This window comes from Eschrichtius robustus, chromosome 19 (genome assembly GCF_028021215.1).
Source record: "Eschrichtius robustus isolate mEscRob2 chromosome 19, mEscRob2.pri, whole genome shotgun sequence".
Lineage (NCBI taxonomy): Eukaryota > Metazoa > Chordata > Mammalia > Artiodactyla > Eschrichtiidae > Eschrichtius > Eschrichtius robustus.
In genome coordinates this window covers 70,700,124-70,718,014 of record NC_090842.1, presented here as the reverse complement: position 1 = coordinate 70,718,014, position 17,891 = coordinate 70,700,124, and positions in this window count along the sequence as shown.

The following is a 17,891-nucleotide window of genomic DNA, read 5'->3' as shown; positions in this document are numbered from 1 at the left end:
ATGTGATTTCTTTACAATGGGTGTGTTCCTTATCTTATCCTAGTGTCTAAACTCTTCTCCATGGCTGGACCCCCAAATAATATTCCTTTACTTGCTAAGGGGTATTTAGAGAGTGGGATAGGTTTAATAACTACCCTAACCCTAACACGTATCCTAACCCTAACACCTACCCTAACCCTAACACGTTCCCTAATCCTAACCCGTAACCTAAACCGAGCCCTGACCCTAAAACTAACCCTAAACCTAACCCTAACCCTAACCCATACCCTGCGCCATACCCGAACCCGTACCCGAAACAATAACCTAAGCCGTACCCTATCCCTAACCCTAAGCCTAAGCTACCCTTGACTGCTTCTGCCTCCAATAGATTTCCAAAGCACTAGTGTTTTAAGGAACAGGTTAAAAAGAGAATCCTAATGTGATTTCTTTATAATGGGTGTGTTCTTTATCTTATCAAAGTGTCTAAACTCTTCTCCATGGCTGGACACCCAAATAATATTACTTTACGTGATAAGGGGTATGTAGAGAGTGGGATAGGTTTAATATCTACCCTAACCCTAATGCGTACCCTAACTGAAACCCCTAACCTAACCCTAACACGTACCCTAATCCTAGGCTGTAACATAAACCGAGCCCTAACCCTAACACTAACCCTAACCCTAACCCTAATTCATACCCTATGCCGTACCCGAACCCGTAACCGAACCCGTACCCTAAGCCGAACCCTAACCCTAACCCTAACCCTAACCCTAATCCTAAGGTACCCTTGTCTTTTTCTGCCTCCAATAGATATCCTAAGCACTAGTGTTTTAAGGAACAGGTAAAAAACAGAATCCTAATGTGATTTCCTTATAATTGGTGTCTTCCTTATCTTATCCTAGTGTCTAAACTCTTCTCAATGGCTGGACCCCCAAAAAATACTCCTTTACGTTGTAAGGGGTATCTAGAGAGTGGGATAGGTTTAGTAACTCCCCTACCCCTAACGCGTACCCTAACCCTAACACGTAACCTATTCCTAATCCGTACCCCAAACCGAGCCCTAACCCTAACACTAACCCTAACCCTAACCCTAACCCATACGCTACGCCGTATCCGAACCCCTACCCGAACCCGTACTCTAAGCCATACCCTAACCCTAACCCAAACCCTAACCCTAACCCTAAGCTATCCTTGACTGCTTCTGCCTCCAATAGATTTCCTAAGCACTAGTGTTTTAAGGAACAGGTTAAAAAGAGAATTCTAATGTGATTTCTTTATAATGGGTGTGTTCATTATCTTATCCTAGTGTCTAAACTCTTCTCCATGGATGGACCCCCAAATAATATTCCTTTACTTGCTAAGGGGTATTTAGAGAGTGGGATAGGTTTAATAACTACCCTAACCCTAATGCGTATCCTAAACCTAACACCTACCCTAACCCTAACACGTACCCTAATCCTAACGCATACCCTAAACCGAGCCCTAACCCTAAAACTAACCCAAAACCTAACCCTAACCCATACCCTGCGCCGTACCCGAACCCGTACCCGAAACCATAACCTAAGCCGTACCCTATCCCTAACCCTAAGCCTAAGCTACCCTTGACTGCTTCTGCCTCCAATAGATTTCCTAAGCACTAGTGTTTTAAGGAACAGGTAAAAAAGAGAATCCTAATGTGATTTCTTTATAATGGGTGTGTTCCTTATCTTATCCTAGTGTCTAAACTCTTCTCCATGGCTGGACACCCAAATAATATTCCTTTACGTGATAAGGGGTATCTAGAGCGTGGGATAGGTTTAATATCTACCCTAACCCTAATGCGTACCCTATCTGAAACGCCTACCCTATCCCTAACACGTACCCTAATCCTAGGCCGTAACATAAACCGAGCCCTAACCCTAAAACTAACCATAACCCTAAACCTAACTCATACCTTATGCCATACACGAACCCGTACCCGAACCCGTACCCTACGCCGAACCCTAACCCTAACCCTAACCCTAAACCTAACGTACCCTTGTCTTTTTCTGCCTCCAATAGATTTCCTAAGCACTAGTGTTTTAAGGAACAGGTTAAAAAGAGAATCCTAATGTGATTTCTTTATAATGGGTGTGTTCCTTATCTTATCCTAGGATCTAAACTCTTCTCCATGGCTGGAACCCCAAATAATATACCATTAGGTGACAAGGGGTATCTACAGAGTGGGATAGGTTTAGTAACTACCCTAACCCTAAAGCGTACCCTAACCCTAAACACTACCCTAACCCTAACACGTACACTAATCCTAACCCGTACCCTAAACCGAGCCCCAACCCTAAAACTAACCCTAAACTTAACCATAACCCATACCCTTCGCCGTACCAGAGCCTGTACCCAAACCCTTACTCTAAGCCGTACCCTAAACCTAACCCTAACCCTAACCCTAACCCTAAGCTCCCCTTGACTGCTTCTGCCTCCAATAGATTTCCTAAGCACTAGTGTTTTAAGGAACAGGTAAAAAAGAGAATCCTAATGTGATTTCCTTATAATGGGAGTGTTCCTTATCTTATCCTAGTGTCTAAACTCTTCTCCATGGCTGGACCCCCAAATACTATTCCTTTACGTGCTAAGGGGTATCTAGAGAGTGGGATAGGTTTAATAACTACCCTAACCCTAAGGTGTACCCTAACCGTAACCCCTCCCTAACCCTAACACGTACCCTAAACCTTACCCGTAACCTAAACCGAGCACTAACCCTAAAGCTAACCCTAACCCTAACCCTAACCCATACCCTACGCCGTACCCGAACCCGTAACCGAACCCGTACCCTAAGCCGTACCCTAACCCTAACCCTAATGCTAACACTAACCCTAAGCTACCCTTGACTGCTTCTGCCTCCAATAGATTTCCTAAGCACTAATGTTTTAAGGAACAGGTAAAAAAGAGAATCCTAATATGATTTCTTTATAATGGGTGTGTTCCTTATCTTATCCTAGTGTTTAAACTTTTCTCCATGGCTGCACCCCCAAAAAATATTCCTTTACGTGCTAAGGGGTAACTAGAGAGTGGGATAGGTTTAGTAACTACACTACCCCTTACGCGTACCCTAACCCTAACACGTAAACTAATCCTAAACCGTACCCTAAACCGAGCCCTAATCCTAACACTAACCCTAACCCTAACACTAACCCATACCCTACGCCGTATCCGAACCTCTACCCGAACCCGTACTCTAAGCCATACCCTAACCCTAACCCAAACCCTAACCCTAACCCTAAGCTATCCTTGACTGCTTCTGCCTCCAATAGATTTCCTAAGCAATAGTGTTTTAAGGAACAGGTTAAAAAGAGAATCCTAATGTGATTTCTTTATAATGGGTGTGTTCCTTATCTTATCCTAGTGTCTAAACTCTTCTCCTTGGCTGGACCCCCAAATAATATTCCTTTACGTGCTAAGGGGTATTTAGAGAGTGGGATAGGTTTATTAACTACCCTAACCCTAACGCGTACCCTAACCCTAACACCTACCCTAACCCTAACACGTACACTAACCCTAACCCGTACCCTAAACCGAGACCTAACCCTAAAACTAACCCTAACCCTAACCCTAACACATACCCTGCGCCGTACCTGAACCCGTACCCGAACCCGTACCCTAAGCCATACCCTAACCCTAAGCTACCCTTGACTGCTTCTGCCTCCAATAGATTTCCTAAGCACTACTGTTTTAAGAAACAGGTTACAAAGAGAATCCTAATGTGATTTCTTTATAATGGGTGTGTTCCTTATCTTATCCTAGTGTCTAAACTCTTCTCCATGGCTGGACCCCCAAATAATATTCCTTTACGTGCTAAGGGGTATCTAGAGATTGGAATAGTTTTAATAACTACCCTAACCCTAACGCATACCCTAAACCTAACCACGACCCTAACCCTAACACGTACCCTAATCCTAACCCGTACCCTAAACCGAGCCCTAACCCTAAAACTAACCCTAACCCTAACCCTAACCCTAACCCTAACCCACACCCTGCGCCATACCCGAACCCGTACCTGAAACAATAACCTAAGCCGTACCCTTTCCCTAAACTTAAGCCTAAGCTACCCTTGACTGCTTCTGCCTCCAATAGATTTCCTAAGCACTAGTGTTTTAAGGAACAGGTTAAAAAGAGAATCCTAATGTGATTTCTTTATAATGGGTGTGTTCTTTATCTTATCCTAGTGTCTAAACTCTTCTCCATGGCTGGACACCCAAATAATATTATTTTACGTGATAAGGGGTATCTAGAGAGTGGGATAGGTTTAATATCTACCCTAACCCTAATGCGTACCCTAACTGAAACCCCTACCATAACCCTAACACGTACCCTAATCCTAGGCCGTAACATAAACCGAGCCCTAACCCTAACACTAACCCTAACCCTAACCCTAATTCATACCCTATGCCGTACCCGAACCCGTACCCGAACCCGTACCCTAAGCCGAACCCTAACCCTAACCCTAAGCTACCCTTGACTGCTTCTGCCTCCAATAGATTTCCTAAGCACTGGTGTTTTAAGGAACAGGTAAAAAAGAGAATCCTAATATGATCTCTTTATAATGGGTGTGTTCCTTATCTTATCCTAGTGTTTAAACTTTTCTCCATGGCTGCACCCCAAAAAATATTCCTTTACGTGCTAAGGGGTATCTAGAGAGTTGGATAGGTTTAGTAACTACCCTACCCCTAACGTGTACCCTAAACCTAACACGTAACCTAATCCTAAACTGTAACCTAAACCGAGCCCTAACCCTAACACTAACCCTAACCCTAACCCTAACCCATACCCTACGCCGTATCCGAACCCCTACCCGAACCCGTACTCTAAGCCATACCCTAACCCTAACTCAAACCCAACCCTAACCCTAAGCTATCATTGACTGATTCTGCCTCCAATAGATTTCCTAAGCACTAGTGTTTTAAGGAAGAGGTTAAAAAGAGAATCCTAATGTGATTTCTTTATAATGGGTGTGTTCCTTATCTTATCCTAGTGTCTAAACTCTTCTCCATGGCTGGACACCCAAATAATATTACTTTACTTGCTAAGGGGTATTTAGAGAGTGGGATAGGTTTAATATCTACCCTAACCCTAATGCGTACCCTAACTGAAACCCCTACCCTAACCCTAACACATACCCTAATCCTAACCCGTACCCTAAACCAAGCCCTAACCCTAAAACTAACCCTAACCCTAACCCTAACCCATACCCTACGCCGTATCCGAACCCCTACCCGAAACCGTACTCTAAGCCATACCCTAACACTAACCCAAACCCTAACCGTAACCCTAAGCTATCCTTGACTGCTTCTGCCTCCAATAGATTTCCTAAGCACTAGTGTTTTAAGGAATAGGTTAAAAAGAGAATCCTAATGTGATTTCTTTATAATGGGTGTGTTCCTTATCTTATCCTAGTGTCAAAACTCTTCTCCATGGCTGGACCTCCAAATAATATACCTTTAGGTTACAAGGGTTATCTACAGAGTGGGATAGGTTTAATACCTACCCTAACCCTAACACGTACCCTAACCCTAACCACTACCCTGACCCTAACACGTACACTAATCCTAAACCGTACCCTAAACCGAGCCCTAACCCTAAAACTAACCCTAACCCTAACCATAACCCATAACCTTCGCCGTACCAGAGCCCGTACCCAAACCCTTACCCTAAGCCGTACCCTAAAACTAACCCTAACCCTAACCCTAACCCTAAGCTCCCCTTGACTGCTTCTGCCTCCAATAGATTTCCTAAGCTCTAGTGTTTTAAGGAACAGGTAAAAAAGAGAATCCTAATGTGATTTCCTTATAATGGGTGTTTTCCTTATCTTATCCTAGTGTCTAAACTCTTCTCCAAGGCTGGACCCCCAAATACTATTCCTTTACGTGCTAAGGGGTATCTAGAGAGTGGGATAGGTTTAATAACTACCCTAACCCTAAGGTGTACCCTAACCCTAACCCCTCCCTAACCCTAACACGTACCCTAATCCTTACCCGTAACCTAAACCGAGCACTAACCCTAAAGCTAACCCTAACCCTAACCCTAACCCATACCCTACGCCGTACCCGAACCCGTAACCGAACCCGTACCCTAAGCCGTACCCTAACCCTAACCCTAATGCTAACACTAACCCTAAGCTACCCTTGACTGCTTCTGCCTCCAATAGATTTCCTAAGCACTAGTGTTTTAAGGAACAGGTAAAAAAGAGAATCCTAATATGATTTCTTTATAATGGGTGTGTTCCTTATCTTATCCTAGTGTTTAAACTTTTCTCCATGGCTGCACCCCCAAAAAATATTCCTTTACGTGCTAAGGGGTATCTAGAGAGTGGGATAGGTTTACTAACTACACTACCCCTAACGCGTACCCTAACCCTAACACGTAACCTAATCCTAAACCGTACCCTAAACCGAGCCCTAACCCTAACACTAACCCTAACCCTAACCCTAACACATACCCTACGCCGTAACCGAACCCCTACCCGAAACCGTACTCTAAGCCATACCCTAACCCTAACCCAAACCCTAAACCTAACCCTAAGCTATCCTTGACTGCTTCTGCCTCCAATAGATTTCCTAAGCACTAGTGTTTTATGGAACAGGTTAAAAAGAGAATCCTAATGTGATTTCTTTATAATGGGTGTGTTCCTTATCTTTTCCTACTGTCTAAACTCTTCTCCATGGCTGGACCCCCAAATAATATTCCTTTACTTGCTAAGGGGTATTTAGAGAGTGGGATAGGTTTAATAACTACACTAACCCTAACGCGTATCCTAACCCTAACACCTACCCTAACCCTAACACGTACACTAATCCTAACCCATACCCTAAACCGAGCCCTAACCCTAAAACTAACCCTAACCCTAACCCTAACACATACCCTGCGCCGTACCCGAACCCGAACCCGAACCCGTACCCTAAGCCATATCCTAACCCTAACCCTAACCCTAAGCCACCCTTGACTGCTTCTGCCTCCAATAGATTTCCTAAGCACTAGTGTTTTAAGGAGCACGTTAAAAAGAGAATCCTAATGTGATTTCTTTATAATGGGTGTGTTCCTTATCTTATCCTAGTGTCTAAACTCTTCTCCATGATGGACCCCCAAATACTATTCCTTTACGTGCTAAGGGGTATCTAGAGCGTGGGATAGGTTTAATAACTACCCTAACCCTAAAGCGTACCCTAATCATAACCCTACTCTAACCCTAATACGTACCCTAATCCTAACCCCTAACCTAAACCGAGCCCTAACCCTAAAACTAACCCTAACCCTAACCCTAACCCATACCTTTCGCCGTACCCGAGCCCGTACCCGAACCCTTACCCTAAGCCATACCCTAACCCTGACCCTAACCCTAACCCTAACCCTAAGCTACCCTTGACTGCTTCTGCCTCCAATACATTTCCTAATCACTAGTGTTTTAAGGAACAGGTTAAAAAGAGAATCCTAATGTGATTTCTTTATAATGGGTGTGTTCCTTAACTTATCCTAGTGTCTAAACTCTTCTCCATGGCTGGACACCCAAATAATATTCCTTTACGTGATAAGGGGTATCTAGAGCGAGGGATAGGTTTAATATCTACCCTAACCCTAATGCATACCCTAACTGAAACGCCTACCCTATCCCTAACACGTACCCTAATCCTAGGCCGTAATATAAACCGAGCCCTAACCCTAAAACTAACCCTAACCCTAAACCTAACTCATACCTTATGTCATACCCGAACCCGTACCCAAACCCGTAACCTAAGCCGAACCCTAACCCTAAACCTAACCCTAACCCTAAACCTAACGTACCCTTGTCTTTTTCTGCCTCCAAAAGATTTCATAAGCACTAGTGTTTTAAGGAACAGGTTAAAAAGAGAATCCTAATGTGATTTCTTTATAATGGGTGTGTTCCTTATCTTATCCTAGTGTCTAAACTCTTCTCCATGGCTGGACCCCCAAATAATATACCTTTAGGTTACAAGGGTTATCTACAGAGTGGGATAGGTTTAATAACTACCCTAACCCTAACGCGTACCCTAACCCTAACCACTACCCTAACCCTAACACGTACACTAATCCTAAACCGTACCCTAAACCGAGACCTAACCCTAAAACTAACCCTAACCCTAACCATAACCCATACCCTTCGCCGTACCAGAGCCCGTACCCAAACCCTTACCCTATGCCGTACCCTAAAACTAACCCTAAGCTCCCCTTGACTGCTTCTGCCTCCAATAGATTTCCTAAGCACTAGTGTTTTAAGGAACAGGTAAAAAAGAGAATCCTAATGTGATTTCCTTATAATGGGTGTGCTCCTTATCTTATCCTAGTGTCTAAACTCTTCTCCATGGCTGGACCCCCAAATACTATTTCTTTACGTGCTAAGGGGTATCTAGAGAGTGGGATAGGTTTAATAACTACCCTAACCCTAAGGCGTACCCTAACCCTAACCCCTCCCTAACCCTAACACGTACCCTAATCCTTACCCGTAACCTAAACCGAGCACTAACCCTAAAGCTAACCCTATCCCTAACCCTAACCCATACCCTACGCCGTACCCGAACCCGTAACCGAACCCGTACCCTAAGTCGTACCCTAACCCTAACCCTAATGCTAACACTAACCCTAAGCTACCCTTGACTGCTTCTGCCTCCAATAGATTTCCTAAGCACTAGTGTTTTAAGGAACAGGTAAAAAAGAGAATCCTAATATGATTTCTTTATAATGGGTGTGTTCCTTATCTTATCCTAGTGTTTAAACTTTTCTGCATGGCTGCACCCCCAAAAAATATTCCTTTACGTGCTAAGGGGTATCTATAGAGTGGGATAGGTTTAGTAACTACACTACCCATAACGCGTACCCTAACCCTAACACGTAACCTAATCCTAAACCGTACCCTAAACCGAGCCCTAACCCTAAAACTAACCCTAACCCTAACCCTAACCCATACACTACGCCGTACCCGAACCCGTACCCTAAGCCATACCCTAACCCTAACCCTAACCCTAACCCTAAGCTACCCTTGACTGCTTCTGCCTCCAATAGATTTCCTAATCACTAGTGTTTTAAGGAGCAGGTTAAAAAGAGAATCCTAATGTGATTTCTTTATAATGGGTGTGTTCCTTATCTTATCCTAGTGTCTAAACTCTTCTCCATGGCTGGACCCCCAAATAACATTCCTTTACGTGCTAAGGGGTATCTAGAGATTGGAAGAGTTTTAATAACTACCCTAACCCTAACGCATACCCTAACCCTAACCACGACCCTAACCCTAACACGTACCCTAATCCTAACCCGTAACCTAAACCGAGCCCTAACCCTAAAACTAACCCTAACCCTAAACCTAACCCATACCCTACGCCATACCCGAACCCGTACCCGAACCCGTACCCTAAGCCTAACCCTAACCCTAACCCTAACACTAATCCTAAGCTACCCTTGACTGCTTCTGCCTCCAATAGATTTCCTAAGCACTGGTGTTTTAAGGAACTGGTTAAATAGAGAATCCTAAAGTGATTTCTTTATAATGGGTGTGTTCCTTATCTTATCCTAGTGTCTAAACTCTTCTCAGTGGCTGGACCTCCAAAAAATATTCCTTTACGTTGTAAGGGGTATCTAGAGAGTGGGATAGGTTTAGTAACTCCCCTACCCCTAACGCGTACCCTAACCCTAACACGTAACCTAATCCTAATCCTTACCCTAAACCGAGCCCTAACCCTAACACTAACACTAACCCTAACCGTAACCCATACCCTACGCCGTATCCGAAACCCTACCCGAACCCGTACTCTAAGCCATACCCTAACCCTAAACCAAACACAACCCTAACCCTAAGCTACCCTTGACTGCTTCTGCCTCCAATAGATTTCCTAAGCACTAGTGTTTTAAGGAACACGTTAAAAAGAGAATCCTAATGTGATTTCTTTATAATGGGTGTGTTCTTATCTTATCCTAGTGTCTAAACTCTTCTCCATGGCTGGACCCCCAAATAATATTCCTTTACTTGCTAAGGGGTATTTAGAGAGTGGGATAGGTTTAATAACTACCCTAACCCTAACGCGTATCTTAACCCTACCACCTACCCTAAACCTAACACGTTCCCTAATCCTAACCCGTACCCTAAACCGAGCCCTAACCCTAAAACTAACCCTAACCCTAACCCTAACCCTAACACATACCATACGCCGTACCCGAACCCGTACCCGAACCTGTACCCTAAGCCGTACCCTACCCTAACCCTAACCCTAAGCTACCCTTGACTGCTTCTGCCTCCAATAGATTTCCTAATCACTAGTGTTTTAAGGAACAGGTAAAAAAGAGAATCCTAATGTGATTTCTTTATAATGGGTGTGTTCCTTATCTTATCCTAGTGTCTAAACTCTTCTCCATGGTGGACCCCCAAATACTATTCCTTTACGTGCTAAGGGGTATCTAGAGAGTGGGATAGGTTTAATAACTACCCTAACCCTAAAGCGTACCCTAACCATAACCCCTACTCTAACCCTAATACGTAACCTAATCCTAACCCCTAACCTAAACCGAGCCCTAACCCTAAAACTAACCCTAACCCTAACCCATACACTTCGCCGAACACGAGCCCGTACCCGAACCCTTACCCTAAGCCATACCCTAACCCTGACCCTAACCCTAACCCTAACCCTAAGCTACCCTTGACTGCTTCTGCCTCCAATAGATTTCCTAAGCACTAGTGTTTTAAGGAACAGGTGAAAAAGAGAATCCTAATGTGATTTCTTTATAATGGGTGTGTTCCTTATCTTATCCTAGTGTCTAAACTCTTCTCCATGGCTGGACACCCAAATAATATTCCTTTACGTGATAAGGGGTATCTAGAGCGTGGGATAGGTTTAATATCTACCCTAACCCTAATGTGTACCCTAACTGAAACGCCTACCCTATCCCTAACACGTACCCTAATTCTAGGCCGTAACATAAACCAAGCCCTAACCCTAAAACTAACCCTAACCCTAAACCTAACTCATACCTTATGCCATACACGAACCCGTACCCGAACCCGTACCCTAAGCCGAACCCTAACCCTAACCCTAACCCTAACCCTAAACCTAATGTACCCTTGTCTTTTTCTGCCTCCAATAGATTTCCTAAGCACTAGTGTTTTAAGGAACAGGTTAAAAAGAGAATCCTAATGTGATTTCTTTATAATGGTTGTGTTCCTTATCTTATCCTAGTGTCTAAACTCTTCTCCATGGCTGGACCCCCAAATAATATCCCTTTAGGTGACAAGGGGTATCTACAGAGTGGGATAGGTTTAATAACTCCCCTAACCCTAACGCGTACCCTAACCCTAACCACTACCCTAACCCTAACACGTACACTAATCCTAACCCGTACACTAAACCGAGCCCTAACCCTAAAACTAACCCTAAACCTAACCATAACCCATTCCCTTCGCCGTACCAGAGCCCGTACCCAAACCCTTACCCTAAGCCGTACCCTAAACCTAACCCTAACCCTAACCCTAACCCTAAGCTCCCCTTGACTGCTTCTGCCTCCAATAGATTTCCTAAGCACTAGTGTTTTAAGGAACAGGTTAAAAAGAGAATCCTAATGTGATTTCTTGATAATGGGTGTGTTCCTTATCTTCTCCTAGTGTTTAAACTTTTCTCCATGGCTGCACCCCCAAAAAATATTCCTTTACGTGCTAAGGGGTATCTAGAGAGTGGGATAGGTTTAGTAACTACACTACCCCTAACGCGTACCCTAACCCTAACACCTACCCTAACCGTAACACGTACACTAATCCTAACCCGTACCCTAAACCGAGCCCTAACCCTAAAACTAACCCTAACACATACCCTGCGCCGTACCCGAACCCGTACCCGAACCCGTACCCTAAGCCAAACCCTAACCCTAACCCTAACCCTAAGCTACCCTTGATAGCTTCTGCCTCCAATAGATTTCCTAAGCACTAGTGTTTTAAGGAACAGGTTAAAAAGAGAATCCTAATGTGATTTCTTTATAATGGGTGTGTTCCTTATCTTATCCTAGTGTCTAAACTCTTCTCCATGGCTGGACCCCCAAATACTATACCTTTACGTGCTAAGGTGTATCTAGAGAGTGGGACAGGTTTCATAACTACCCTAACCCTAACGCGTATCCTAACCATAACCACTACTCTAACCCTAACACGTACCCTAATCCTAACCCATAACCTAAACCGAGCCCTGACCTTAAAACTAACCCTAACCCTAAACCTAACCCATACCCTACGCCATACCCAAACCCGTACCCGAACCCGTACCCTAAGCCTAACCCTAACCCTAAGCTACCCTTGACTGCTTCTGCCTCCAATAGATTTCCTAAGCACTGGTGTTTTAAGGAACAGGTTAAATAGAGAATCCTAATGTGATTTCTTTATAATGGGTGTGTTCCTTATCTTATCCTAGTGTCTAAACTCTTCTCAATGGCTGGACACCCAAAAAATATTCCTTTACGTTGTAAGGGGTATCTAGAGAGTGGGATAGGTTTAGTAACTCCCCTACCCCTAACGCGTACCCTAACCCTAACACGTAACCTAATCCTAATCCGTACCCTAAACCGAGCCCTAACCCTAACCCTAACCCATACCCTACGCCGTATCCGAACCCCTACCCGAACCCGTACTCTAAGCCATACCCTAACCCTAACCCAAACCCTAACACTAAACCTAAGCTATCCTTGACTGCTTCTGCTTCCAATAGATTTCCTAATCTCTAGTGTTTTAAGGAACAGGTTAAAAAGAGAATCCTAATGTGATTTCTTTATAATGGGTGTGTTCCTTACCATATCCTAGTGTCTAAACTCTTCTCCATGGATGGACCCCCAAATACTATTCCTTTACGTGCTAAGGGGTATCTAGAGAGTGGGATAGGTTTAATAACTACCCTAACCCTAACGCGTATCCTAACCCTAACACCTACCCTAACCCTAACACGTACCCTAATCCTAACCCGTACCCTAAACCGAGCCCTAACCCTAAAACTAACCCTAACCCTAACCCTAACCCATACCCTACGCCGTATCCGAACCCCTACCCGAAACCGTACTCTAAGCCATACCCTAACACTAACCCAAACCCTAACCCTAACCCTAAGCTATCCTTCACTGCTTCTGCCTCCAATAGATTTCCTAGGCACTAGTGTTTTAAGGAACAGGTTAAAAAGACAATCCTAATGTGATTTCTTTATAATGGGTGTGTTCCTTATCTTATCCTAGTGTCTAAACTCTTCTCCATGGCTGGACCACCAAATAATATACCTTTAGGTTACAAGGGTTATCTACAGAGTGGGATAGGTTTAATACCTACCCTAACCCTAACGCGTACCCTAACCCTAACCACTACCCTAACCCTAACACGTACACTAATCCTAAACCGTACCCTAAACCGAGCCCTATCCCTAAAACTAACCCTAACCCTAACCATAACCCATACCCTTCGCCGTACCACAGCCCGTACCCAAACCCTTACTCTAACGGTACCCTAAACCTAAACCTAACCCTAACCCTAACCCTAAGCTCCCCTTGACTGCTTCTGCCTCCAATAGATTTCCTAAGCACTAGTGTTTTAAGGAACAGGTAAAAAAGAGAATCCTAATGTGATTTCCTTATAATGGGTGTGTTCCTTATCTTATCCTAGTGTCTAAACTCTTCTCCATGGCTGGACCCCCAAATACTATTCCTTTACGTGCTAAGGGGTATCTAGAGAGTGGGATAGGTTTAATAACTACCCTAACCCTAAGGTGTACCCTAACCCTAACCCCTCCCTAACCCTAACACGTACCCTAATAATTACCCGTAACCTAAACAGAGCACTAACCCTAAAGCTAACCCTAACCCTAACCCTAACCCATACCCTACGCCGTACCCGAACCCGTAACCGAACCCGTACCCTAAGCCGTACCCTAACCCTAACCCTAATGCTAACACTAACCCTAAGCTACCCTTGACTGCTTCTGCCTCCAATAGATTTCCTAAGCACTAGTGTTTTAAGGAACAGGTAAAAAAGAGAATCCTAATATGATTTCTTTATAATGGGTGTGTTCCTTATCTTGTCCTAGTGTTTAAACTTTTCTCCATGGCTGCACCCCCAAAAAATATTCCTTTACGTGCTAAGGGGTATCTAGAGAGTGAGATAGGTTTAGTAACTACACTACCCCTAACGCGTACCCTAAGCCTAACACGTAACCTAATCCTAAACCGTACCCTAAACCGAGCCCTAACCCTAACACTAACACTAACCCTAACCCTAACCCATACCCTACGCCGTATCCGAACCCCTACCCGAACCCGTACCCTAAGCCATACCCTAAACCTAACCCAAACCCTAAACATAACCCTAAGCTATCCTTGACTGCTTCTGCCTCCAATAGATTTCCTAAGCACTAGTGTTTTAAGGAACAGGTTAAAAAGAGAATCCTAATGTGATTTCTCTATAATGGGTGTGTTCCTTATCTTATCCTACTGTCAAAACTCTTCTCCATGGCTGGACCCCCAAATAATATTCCTTTACGTTCTAAGGGGTATTTAGAGAGTGGGATAGGTTTATTAACTACCCTAACCCTAACGCGTATCCTAACCCTAACACCTACACTAACCCTAACACGTTCACTAATCCTAACCCATACCCTAAACCGAGCCCTAACCCTAAAACTAACCCTAAACCTAACCCTAACACATACCCTGCGCCGTACCCGAACCCGTACCCGAACCCGTACCCTAAGCCACCCTTGACTGCTTCTGCCTCCAATAGATTTCCTAAGCACTAGTGTTTTAAGGAGCAGGTTAAAAAGAGAATCCTAACGTGATTTCTTTATAATGGGTGTGTTCTTTATCTTATCCTAGTTTCTAAACTCTTCTCCTTGGCTGGACCCCCAAATACTATACCTTTACGTGCTAAGGTGTATCTAGAGAGTGGGACAGGTTTCATAACTACCCTAACCCTAACGCGTATCCTAACCATAACCACTACTCTAACCCTAACACGTACCCCAATGCTAACCCATAACCTAAACCGAGCCCTGACCCTAAAAGTAACCCTAACCCTAACCCTAACCCATAAACTACGCCGTACCCGAAACCGTGCCCTAAGCCATACGCTAACCCTAACCCTAACCCTAACCCTAAGCTACCCTTGACTGCTTCTGCCTCCAATAGATTTCCTAATCACTAGTGTTTTAAGGAACAGGTTAAAAAGAGAATCCTAATGTGATTTCTTTATAATGGGTGTGTTCCTTATCTTATCCGAGTGTCTAAACTCTTCTCCATGGCTGGACCCCCAAATAATATTCCTTTACGTGCTAAGGGGTATCTAGAGATTGGAATAGTTTTAATAACTACCCTAACCCTAACGCATACCCTAACCCTAACCACGACCCTAACCCTAACACGTACCCTAATCCTAACCCGTAACCTAAACCGAGCCCTAACCCTAAAACTAACCCTAACCCTAAACCTAACCCATACCCTACGCCATACCCGAAACCGTACCCGAACCCGTACCCTAAGCCTAACCCTAACCCTAACCCTAACACTAACCCTAAGCTACCCTTGACTGCTTCTGCCTCCAATAGATTTCCTAAGCACAGGTGTTTTAAGGAACAGGTTAAATAGAGAATCCTAAAGTGATTTCTTTATAATGGGTGTGTTCCTTATCTTATCCGAGTGTCTAAACTCTTCTCAGTGGCTGGACCCCCAAAAAATATTCCTTTACGTTGTAAGGGGTATCTAGAGAGTGGGATAGGTTTAGTAACTCCCCTACCCCTAACGCGTACCCTAACCCTAACACGTAACCTAATCCTAATCTGTACCCTAAACCGAGCCCTAACCCTAACACTAACACTAACCCTAACCCTAACCCATACCCTACGCCGTATCCGAAACCCTACCCGAACCCGTACTCTAAGCCATACCCTAACCCTAACCCAAACCCAACTCTAACCCTAAGCTACCCTTGACTGCTTCTGCCTCCAATATATTTCCTAAGCACTAGTGTTTTTAGGAACAGGTTAAAAAGAGAATCCTAATGTGATTTCTTTATAATGGGTGTGTTCCTTATCTTATCCTAGTGTCTAAACTCTTCTCCATGGCTGGACCCCCAAATAATATTCCTTTACTTGCTAAGGTGTATTTAGAGAGTGGGATAGGTTTAATAACTACCCTAACCCTAACGCGTATCCTAACCCTAACACCTACCCCAAACCTAACACGTTCCCTAATCCTAACCCGTACCCTAAACCGAGCCCTAACCGTAAAACTAACCCTAACCCTAACCCTAACACATACCATACGCCGTACCCGAACCCGTACCCGAACCTGTACCCTAAGCCGTACCCTACCCTAACCCTAACCCTAAGCTACCCTTGACTGCTTCTGCCTCCAATAGATTTCCTAATCACTAGTGTTTTAAGGAACAGGTAAAAAAGAGAATCCTAATGTGATTCCTTTATAATGGGTGTGTTCCTAATCTTATCCTAGTGTCTAAACTCTTCTCCATGGTGGACCCCCAAATACTATTCCTTTACGTGCTAAGGGGTATCTAGAGAGTGGGATACGTTTAATAACTACCCTAACCCTAAAGCGTACCCTAACCATAACCCCTACTCTAACCCTAATACGTACCCTAATCCTAACCCCTAACCTAAACCGAGCCCTAACCCTAAAACTAACCCTAACCCTAACCCTAACCCATATCCTTCGCCGTACCCGAGCCCGAACCCGAACCCTTACCCTAAGCCATACCCTAACCCTGACCCTAAACCTAACCCTAACCCTAAGCTACCCTTGACTGCTTCTGCCTCCAATAGATTTCCTAATCACTAGTGTTTTAAGGAACAGGTTAAAAAGAGAATCCTAATGTGATTTCTTTATAATGGGTGTGTTCCTTATCTTATCCTAGTGTCTAAACTCTTCTCCATGGCTGGACACCCAAATAATATTCCTTTACGTGATAAGGGGTATCTAGAGCGTGGGATAGGTTTAATATCTACCGTAACCCTAATGCGTACCCTAACTGAAACGCCTACCCTATCCCTAACACGTACCCTATTCCTAGGCCGTAACATAAACCAAGTCCTAACCCTAAAACTAACCCTAACCATAAACCTAACTCATACCTTATGCCATACACGAACCTGTACCCGAACCCGTACCCTAAGCCGAACCCTAACCCTAACCCTAAACCTAATGTACCCTTGTCTTTTTCTGCCTCCAATAGATTTCCTAAGCACTAGTGTTTTACGGAACAGGTTAAAAAGAGAATCCTAATGTGATTTCTTTATAATGGTTGTGTTCCTTATCTTATCCTAGTGTCTAAACTCTTCTCCATGGCTGGACCCCCAAATAATATCCCTTTAGGTGACAAGGGGTATCTACAGAGTGGGTTAGGTTTAATAACTACCCTAACCCTAACGCGTACCCAAACCCTAACCACTACCCTAACCCTAACACGTACACTAATCCTAACCCGTACACTAAACCGAGCCCTAACCCTAAAACTAACCCTAAACCTAACCATAACCCATTCCCTTCGCCGTACCAGAGCCCGTACCCAAACCCTTACCCTAAGCCATACCCTAAACCTAACCCTAACCCTAACCCTAAACCTAATGTACCCTTGTCTTTTTCTGCCTCCAATAGATTTCCTAAGCACTAGTGTTTTAAGGAACAGGTTAAAAAGAGAATCCTAATGTGATTTCTTGATAATGGGTGTGGTCCTTATCTTCTCCTAGTGTTTAAACTTTTCTCCATGGCTGCACCCCCAAAAAATATTCCTTTACGTGCTAAGGGGTATCTAGAGAGTGGGATAGGTTTAGTAACTACACTACCCCTAACGCGTACCCTAACCCTAACACGTAACCTAATCGTAAACCGTACCCTAAACCGAGCCCTAACCCTAA